The following is a 10,638-nucleotide window of genomic DNA, read 5'->3' as shown; positions in this document are numbered from 1 at the left end:
ATAGACCGCATGCAACAGGCAGGACTTGATGGACTTGAAGCAAGGTTTCTATGCTTTTGCTCACTTTCCTAATGTCATTGGAGCTATTGACTGTACTCATTTGGCCATCATTCCACCACATGAAAGGGAGGAGGTGTACCGCAACAGAAAGCTCTTCCACTCCCTCAACGTGCGAGTGGTCTGTGATGCTAGAATGTGGATCCTCGATGTGATGGCCAGGTTCCTGGAGCAGCGCAAAATTCCTTTATACTCAGGCAATCTGTTCTCTTTAAAATTTGAGGCCGGCATGTACGATGAAGGTTGACTTGTAGGTAAGAGACACTTTTCCAAATATATACCATCTTAGTCTATGTGCTTGTTGTCATGCCATCCAAATGGGATGGTTAGGCTTGTCAGGTTCGATACAAATGCTGCCATTATACCAGGCCTGAATGCTTCAAAATGCAACTTACTGTGTCCAAATGGGTCGTTCTTCCCAAATGTTGCTCTGGCCTGCCAAAGTGCTGTTTATCACAACCCACTGAATGGACAATATGAAGTAGCCTATATGTTGTATGCATTTCTTACTTGATTTCACTAGTTGGTCTCCTCCACTTATCTACTAGGTACAATACGATATTGAAGCTCATTTAATGGAGTGATATCTGTCTGTAAATTTTGCACCAGTGATGTGGAAGTAAATGGACATGGCTAGAACTGCATTAAAAACGCCTTTTGGTTTGGCAAGCCTTACATTCACCATTTCTATGTTGTTTTTTATCAAGGGCACAGGTGCTTAGGTGCTCATGTTCACATATTACATGCATATGCTAAATGAATATAAGTACAGTATGTTAGTCATTAGGCCTCATGTCTTCAGTAACAATACAAGGTCAGATGTGAAAGTAGTAGTATTGTGGGTACTTCACCATTGGTCAGGTTTGGGTAACTTGTACACCTTGATGATGGCCTTAACATTCACAACTGTGTTCAGGGACAGATAATCCAATGGTAACGCACGATTGCATGTAGTGCTGAATGGAGAGGTTCTGTTCATGATCTGAAAGTGATGACCTCTAACAGGTGTTCTTCTACATGCTAATCATGGTTGTGGTCACAGATGGGAGACATAATCTGATGGAGTCTGTCAGGAAAAGCTTAACTGAAAGGGCACAGTGAGCATGTCAAGCAAGACAATGGGCACCTGCCCATGCATGATCCTGTTCATTCCTCAAACATAAACCAGCAGAGTCAGTAAGACTCTAAATACACCAGTATGGAGCACCCATACTCTGTGTGGGTGGTGTTCCTTTTTCTGCAGCACTAACATACATCTGTCACACCATGTCAGTTGATATCAGTAATCAACTGTGCAGTCTGCAATGAGCAGCCACATGGGAGTCCACACACATGTCAGCCCAAAGAGTGCCCTTGACTATTGTCTACAACAAGCACTTCATCATTTGATAAGCAGCACAACTGATGTGCTTCTGCCCTAAAGGGAGGCTGCATGAAGCTGTACAGTGGTCTATAGGTGTAAAGATTGCCCTGCTTAAGCAGGGCAGAAAAAACAGGGGACAGACAGGCATAAGGAACAGTGATAGTGTAGAAGCCTATGTGGCCTGACGTGCATACCAAATGTGTGTAATCTAAAGCATGTTGTGCACTGGATCTATTCTAAACGTGGGATGTGGGGAAGTAGGCCATGAGGCTGCCATGACTCTAACACTGTGCCTGTTGAGGCATCCTCTGAGCGGACGCCCTCCCAACTCTCAGCCAAAGGTGTCACAGTGTGACAAGCTGCTGAACAGTGTGTGACTGGCCCCCGCAAACCATAATCTGTTGTTATCATAGGACAGAATGAGTACTGTGGAATGCCGGTGCATTGCAGCCATTGCCGGTTAAAGGGTACAGCACACTTACAGTGAGCCTGTAGAGAGTATGTTTGCCTTGTTCCAACGGAGTCCTATAGAAGTTGCTGCCCCTGAGAAATGAATTAATCAGAGGTGACAAAAAGCACCATATGATGTGTAAAGCATTTTCATGGGGAAAAGGTCGATAATGATTGAAGCTCACAGACCCAGCCAGCACAGGTGTTTGCTTCCACAAATCTGACGTTCCTGGACATATGTTAATGTGTTGCAGGAGCCCATTGGCTTCACATGAGCTTGCATTAGGCATGCAAGTTCCATGTCGAGGGCCCAGCGTACAACAACAAGCCTTTTTGACCACCCTATGTGGAGCACAGCTATCTTTTCAAGTTTTAAGAACTGCAGGTGGAAGGCCTTCATGCTGGCCACACTACTGGAGACACATAAGAACATAAGATATGCCATACTGGGTCAGACTAAGGGTCCATCAAGCTCAGTATCCTGTTTCCAACAGTGGCCAGTCCAAGTCACAAGTACCTGGCAAGTACCCAAACATTAGATAAATCACAAGCTGCTATTGCTTATTAATTACCGTATAACAGTTTATGGATTTTTCCTCTAGGATCTTATCCAAACCTTTTTTAAACCCAGTTACACTAACTGTTTTAACCACATCCTCTGGCAATGAATTCCAGAGCTTAACTATGCACTGAGAGAAAAATAATTTTCTTCAATTTGTTTTAAATGAGCTATTTGCTAACTTCATGGAGTGCCCCCAAGTCCTTCTATTATCTGAGAGAGTAAATAACCGATTTACATTAACTTCTTCAAGTCCTTTCATGATTTTGTAGACTTCTATCATATCGTATCTTCTCTAAGCTGAACAGCCCTAACTTCTTTAGCCTTTCTTCATAGAGCAGCCGTTCAATGCCCCTTAACATTTTGGTCACCCTTCTCTGCACCTTTTTGAGATGAGGTGACCACTGTTGCACTGCATACAGAGTCTGGCTTCTTGCGATTTCCATTCAGCTTTTGTCTGCACTTTTCCATTTATATTTTATGGTCTGTTTAGTCTGTATTTGTTGAGGTTCTGTCTATATTCTGCATGTGTGACCAAGAAGAGGTATTCTGCTAGTGTACAGTTTCTGTATAGAGATCTATAGCAGCTTGGCTTGTTCTGTTTTTCTGTTAGGGGATGTTTTAGGTTTTTGGGGCCTTTTGTAATGTTTGCATTGTTACCTTTTCATAGGTAGGGTTATTGCTGTTTGAGTGCTGGTAGTTAGTGCTGTTTTGATATAGAAAGAGGATTGTATTGTAATTCTGTTTTCTTGTGGCTTTCAGAGGGCCAAGCCCATGCCCATGGTGTGTTATAGGAGGCCTAATATAATTTGACCTCCAACTGTTTTGCATGGTTTTCTGGCCGGCACTATAGCATTGCATGTATATATACATATTGTAAGTGATATTTTATCTCAGAAGATTGTAGTTTGAATATCCCTTTTCATGTAAAATCTGTTATTATATTGTAAGGAGGATGTGATAAGCTGGGATGGGGATGCAAGGTTCTACCAGCCTTGGGCATTGCTGTACAAACATGTGACAGAGCTTCCTAACTCGCATGTTTTCTTGCATGGGTGAAGGTGCCTTAGGAACCAAATTGCCTGGCTGTGACTTTGGATTCCAGAGAGTTTCTCCTGCTCATTGTATAAAGTATAAATCTGAGCTCCCAGTCTTCCCTCCTGGGCCCGTGCTCCTGGAGAACTATTCTCAGGTCCTAGGGCAGGTCCTAGCTACAGGATTGCTTCCTTCCTCATCAAGCTGATGCTCTCCTTCCAGGTATAATGTATGAATCTGAGCTCCCAGTCTGCCAGTCCCAATATTCCTGAGAGTGCAGTCCCAGCTGATCCTGAATCCTGCAGCCTTGTGTGCAGCATCAGCTCCTGCTGTCAGTGCTGGGTGGGGGCAGGAGAGGGTAGCAGTCAGAGGGGGCTCTCTCTCACATCCTCTCTCTTCCTTACCCTCTCCCTGATCTTTCCCAGTCTCTCTCCCTCCTGCACCTCCTCACCCTGCTCTGTCCCCAGAATCCCTCCCTTTTCCCTCCTTCCTTCTCCCACATTGAGGGGCAGTGACTGGATGGTTCTCCTGTTCCCATTTGGACTACTGCAGAGTAAAGAATTGGACACAGTTGCCCATGCCAATGACCTCCTCTATCATAATAGTGTACAAAATAGGGAACAGAATCGAGTGTAGGCAGTACTGGACATTGAGCATCACGGTGGGCTGGTGCAGTTGCAGCTGTTGGCAAGCCTTCCCCCATCTGAGGAAGCAGAGGCCTCTTTCCCCTGATTGTGCTAAGGAGTGAAAAGCATATTCACTCTTCTCTTTCTACATGGAGGTCAATAGGGTAAGCAAGTATTAGCGGCTATAGGCCAAAAACTTCATGTAGCACAACTCCCTCAGGGGTTAGATGTTGGCAAAACTAGCTGTTGTCATCCTACTCTATGTGGCAGGTTATTGTCGGATCTTGCTGTCCACTACTCTGCTTGTCCTGCCTGGAAGGTACACAATGCCTAACAGCATGTCTCTGCACTGGGACCAGGGTCAGATCTGCAAGGACTGTTCCGACCATTGTTGGGGATACTGTGCCACCGTGCTTTTGCCGCTGCCACATAGCTATGAGCTTGTCTGCCATGAGGAATTCAGGCTTGATGTCCACATGAGCAGCCCACATAGAGCTGACATACTGATAGGCCACTGTGACAAGGAGTCTATGGTGTACAGAGCTTGCTGATTAGTATTGAGAACCGCTGTACATACAGCATCCATGTGCCCTCCCTAACCCAGATAGGAGTCACAATACCCCAATTGTGCTTTACGTACAGTCCCTGATTAGGGTGTGGCCTCTCTAACCAGGGCACATGCTCCCACACATAGAGGGACTTGGTAAGGGGATACCTGACATCCCAAATATGGAAGACACTCATGGACGCCTGGCTACATTGTCAGTGTAGCATCCACTGGGCCACACACATGTGCAGGTTGAGCAACTGTGTTGTATGCGGCAACACTGTCATGTGGTCCAGGAGGGCCATGAATTGGTGCACAGAGGTAAAAGAGCCAGCACAATACATGCTAGCATCTCTGACATGCCAACTTGTCCATCCCAATGGATAAATGCTCTGGGCAGACAGTTGTGCTTAAGGGGCACAATGAAGAGCAGATGAGTGTTCATTGTGAGGTTAGAGTGTTGGAAAATGAGTACTAATACCTGTGAGAGTAGCACCGTGGCTGCTTGTTTTAGTATACAGAAGGCAGCCTCCAGTATGCTACTCCAGTAAAGCATACTGGAGGCTGCTAATGTGGGAAGAGGGAGAAGCCTCTGTGTTGCTCTACAGTCCAAAAACACTGCCAGACTATGTGGTAAGAAGTCTGCAGGGTGAAAGTCCTCACAAAGCACATCACCCAGCTGTGGAAATTGGAGTGCGGCACAGGATGGGATTATGGCAATGCGTCCCAGGCCTGACGTGGCCATGACACATTAGTCTAGGCCGGCAAGTAGTTACCAGTCAAGAGCTGTCTGAAAAAGGCTACTTGATTAATTGTGCCGTCAACAGTGTGCGGTACTTGGGGACTAGAGAAACACAGAAATGGTAGGGGGAATGAAGCACAAACCAGCGGGTTGTATCTACCCTTGGCCTGCACATGAGGTGGACTTAAGACGCGTTCTAATACTGATAGCTGCGGCAGTCCTCTTTTGCCAGGGGAAGGAGTAGTGCGCCCATACAGACCAACGCAGTCAAAAAAGACGTTTAAGCCTCTGAGGTTACTAATGGGACACAGGGCAGATCTTCTCTTTAATACTAGCTAATTGGTAAAGTCTAATCCATGGCACTGTGGTGAGTGGGCCACTATATCAATGGGGCATGCCGAAAGCACATCTGGAAATTCACACTTAGCTGCGACAAGGGATGGCTCACCAAGTGGTGCCACATCTCCAACAGTTCTGCTGGAAGCCGTGTCACACAGTTGACACCACACTATGTTCAGCGTTAGCGTCAGGTGAATGTTGTGCAAACCAACTGGGTCTGCACCCCAGCAGGGGGCATGTCTCTGTGGACAGGGATAGTTACCTTCCACTCTCTCCGCCCTCTTCAACATAACATATACTGTGGCAAGAGCATTCCAGAAGCACTGTAGCAACACTATATTGAAGAAGGGCAGCTCCATAGCACCAGCAACATGCTGGTTGCTTGTCAGATTACAGACTGTGGCCTTGTGTGCATATAGTGCATGCATAATGCAAAAGACAGATTATAATGCAGTACCTGTAAGTGGGAGCCAACACTAACTTTTCTCCAGTTACAATAATAACATGTCCTTGCCATAACAGGTATATATGTACAAGTAGGCATGTTGTCTATGTAGTGGACTATGTAGCTTACTAGAGGGGAAGTGCTTAGCTTGCTGACATGAACATGGCACCACACTGTTATATCCCTATAGTGCCAGGACATGGCATGTATGAATTAGGGCAGACTATAAAGCCTGTCCTTTATGGCACAAACAGTTGTTCAGCATCAAGGACACACAGACGAAGTGGGACTCAGCTACCCTTTCCCTCAACATGTGAAAGAGCATTATAGCATCCCAAGTATTTCATTAGGCTGGCATGGTATCTCATCACATACTTGCGAGTTGTCAGGGAAAGCAAGCCACTACTTAGAGGCTAACTTGACACTGCTGTTTTTAATATCTAGCCACGCCTTACTACATACTAGGTATGTGCATTCATTTGCAATGCATTGGCAATCCACAATGTATACGTCCCTATTCGTTGTATTCGTGGGTTTGCGAAACGCATCCCAATCCCCCATGAATACAACATATTATATTGGTTTCATTTTTTTGGTTCACAGTGATTTCTTAGTGGCCGTTTGAAATAGGAGATAGCAAAAACCAGCCCTTTCCTGTGAGTCATAAGTGACCTCACAGCCCTGTCATAGAGAGGATCAGAAAGGTTGGAAAGGAGACCAGAATGCAACCTATCAGAGATAAGCATTTTTTGCAATGCAGCCAATTGCCGCTCTCACTCAGTGCTCTGTGACGCTGTTCCTGATGACGCAGCACTATTTATACGATAAGCACAGGGCGTGCCATGCACTTCCTTGCCGGGGATGGTCTGGGGAGGTGGTCTGAGGAGGTAGCTGCACTCAGAGCTAGTCTGTCTGAAATCTGTATTCAATTGCTAGCTACTTTGATAGAATTTTCCAGTGAAAAACATATTTGTTCGATTTGGCTGCAGTGCTGCCACCAGGCAGCTAGCGTAGCCAATGCCATGCTGTTTTTGACTGCACTTTTTTTTATTGATCTGAGACAGTCTCTCTGTGCCACTGAGAGACGCTGCTAGCATTGGCAATTTTCAGCTTATTTTACCCCTTGGGGTAGGTTGCAATCAGGATTTGGGTGTTGTGGGTGGGAGATATATTAAATTGCTAGCTACTTTGATAGAATTTTCCATTGAAAAATATATTTCTTCCTTTTTGCAGCTGAGCCCAGCAACCCATCCTTTTTATTTAACTGCTGTTTTTTTATATTGAACTCAGGCTGTCTCTTTGTGCTCTTTTAAGCCAAGAAGACATGCAGTGCACTCACTGGGCATCAGTGGGCACTGGGCAGTTTTGCAGACTCACATATATATTATTGGGACAGCAGTGCTCTGAAGCCAAATCCCCAGTGGGCCTCTTTTGTACTTACAAGCTTGGGATGTGCACACATACAGCGTTCCCAGTTTTAGTGTACATCCAGGCCCTGCCTCTTGGGCCTGGGGGCACTTTTTCAGACTCACATATATATTATTGGGACAGCGGTACTCTCTGAAGCCAAATCCCCAGTGGGCCTCTTTTGTACTTACAAGCTTCAGCGTTCTCAGTTTTAATGTACATCTAGGCCCAGTCTGGTGGGCCTGGGGGCACTTTTGCAGACTCACGTATATATTATTGGGAAAGCAGTGCTCTGAAGCCAAATCCCCAGTGAGCCTCTTATGTACTTACAAACTTGGGGTGTGCACACATACAGTGTTCCCAGTTTTAGTGTATATCCAGGCCCAGTTTCGTGGGCCTCGGGGCACTTTTGTAGACTCACGTATATATTATTGGGACAGCGGTGCTCTCTGAAGCCAAATCCCCAGTGGGCCTCTTTTGTAGTACAAGCTTGGTGTGTGCACAATACATTACAGTCCCAGTTTTAGAGTTCATCCAGGCATAGCCTCATGGGCCTGGTGGCACTTTTGCAGACTCACGTAAATTGGGACACCGGTGCTCTCTGAAGCCAAATCCCCAGTGGGTCTCTTTTGTACTTATAAGCTTGATGTTTGCACACATACAGCGTTCCCAGTTTTAGTGTACATCCAGGCCCAGGCTCGTGGGCCTGGGGGCACTTTTGCAGACCCACGTATATATTATATTATTGGGACAGCAGTGCTCTCTGAAGCCAAATCCCCAGTGGGTCTCTTTTGGAAATAATTATTTTAATTGAAACCCCTAGTAGGAAGGAACATTAAATCCATAATGTCAGGGAAAGCTAGACATGGTCAAGTGATTGGGCATAGGAGGAACTTCAAAAGGCAGTGCCAGTCCCCCATTAAGGTTAAAAAGGGACCTGTTAGATGGCTTAAATGATATATTCTATCCAATCTGACAAGTACGTCACCCAAAGCAGGTGTCTCAACTTTATTCCACCAAAAGGCAATCTCACACCTGGTTGCTAAAACCACTTGCATGACTAGCAGTCTTTGCCAGACTGTACCCCCTTCCAAAGCAACTTGTAATAAACAAGTCTGTGGTGTTAAGACTACTGATATCTGGAGACAAGGAGAGGGACAGCCTAACAGGTTTTTACCTCCCTTATTTTGTCTTGGGACATTACCTGTGAGCATTTCTCGCTGTGTGCTTTGGACTTCCAGGGGTAGACGAGCTCTTCCCCGACGGCGACATCTTCCAATTGCTAGCAGCCACGTCATAAGGAGGAGCCGGGAGTGGAGGATTTAAGGGCTCTCCTACGGCGTTTTCTTCGAGGCAAGGAGAGGGACAGCCTAACAGGTTTTTACCTCCCTTATTTTGTCTTGGGACATAACCTGTGAGCATTTCTCGCTGTGTGCTTTGTACTTCCGGGGGTAGACGAGCTCTGCCCCGACGGTGACATCTTCCAATCGCCAGCAGCCACGTCATAAGGAGGAGCCAGGAGTGGAGGATATAAGGGCTCTCCTACGGTGTGCAGTCGAAGCCGCGCGCCAAAGGGGCGCGCGGCTTTGACTGGCTTCAACCGGATTTGCTGGATTTGCTGGGGACTAGATCCTTTACTTTTGAAGAAGGTGAATACCATCAGGTAGGCGATGTCCTTTACTCTCCTTCAACCTCCTAAGTGAAGCACTGGTTTACAAGTAAGAACCACCTGATAATCCTGATCTAGATCAATTTCCTGTTGAATATTACATTAACAATGCCTCACACAAAGAGAAAGGCAAAATCAGGCCACCTCTTGGTGTATCTATAGAATCTACTCAGAGATTTATGCCAGTGGTTAAATTCTCCTCAAACTACCCCTGTTGAGGGGGCCGCAGTAGGGGAAGATTTAGAGCGGAAATCTCCCCTTATGGCCAAGGACATCTCATTAAGTCTGGGGGCGCCTGAGATGCCATCACCGCCTGGTAAAAATGGGGTTAGTCCCCAAGAATTACCATGCACATCCAAACAAAATCGAGATATTCAGGGAAGTCTACAAACATCAGAGACACCATCTGAACTGGATGATATTGATGCCCAATCATTTACACTGGACCAAGGGAGCACACCAAAGAATGTTAAGAAACATGAACAAAATGTATGTCATCTTCAAAAAGGGAATAGTCCCATTGATAAGAAAGCTAATAATATAGTAATAAAACCTGGAACTATTACAATGGAAACATTGTGGAACTATATTGCTAAATTGGATTCTTCCATTATGAAACTTGCAGATGTAGTTCAAGAGACCAATGTAGTGGTAAAAAAGAACTCTGATGTATTGGATATACAACAAAAACAAATTCATAATATAGAAAAACGAGTAGAGCAGGTTGAGAAAATTCAGCATTTACAAATTAAAGCAGAAGGAGAAGTACAGAGAAAGATTGAATATCTAGAAAATTATACACGTGCCTTAAATTTAAGAGTTATAAATTTCCCGAAATTGGATAAAATAAATCCAGTAGAGTCATTTAGGTCCTATGTTAAACAAGTATTAAAAATCCCTGAACAAGGAATGCCTATTATTACAAGAGCCTTCTTTTTGAAGAATGCAGTAAAAAATAGGGGAAAAGAACTAGAACAGGAGGGAATAGAGCAGGGAGCTATGAGTATGCAACAGGTAGAGAATGAGTTATCTATGAATCTTACAGATTTTTTGATGAAATCTCAAGAGGAAATAAATGTTGAAAATCGTGGCACGATGATAATAACATTTGCATTGGTTTCAGATAAAGAGAATATCTTAAAGTATTTTTTCAGGAATAGAGAGAAAACCTTCTATGGACAAAAAGTCTGGATATATCCAGACTTTGTTAAGACCACACAAATTAGAAGAAAGAAATTTCTAGCTTTCAGAAAGAATGTAATAGAAAATAGGGGACACTTTTTGTTAAAATATCCCTGTACATGTGTTATAAAATTCAAAGGACACAATTACCAGTTTACTAATCCTGACCATCTTAGATCTTTGTTGGGAATTGAAGATCAGGCTACAGAAAAAAATT

Source organism: Rhinatrema bivittatum, chromosome 5 (genome assembly GCF_901001135.1).
Source record: "Rhinatrema bivittatum chromosome 5, aRhiBiv1.1, whole genome shotgun sequence".
Lineage (NCBI taxonomy): Eukaryota > Metazoa > Chordata > Amphibia > Gymnophiona > Rhinatrematidae > Rhinatrema > Rhinatrema bivittatum.
The sequence above is the reverse complement of the archived record's forward strand: the minus strand, read 5'-3'. Positions refer to the sequence as shown.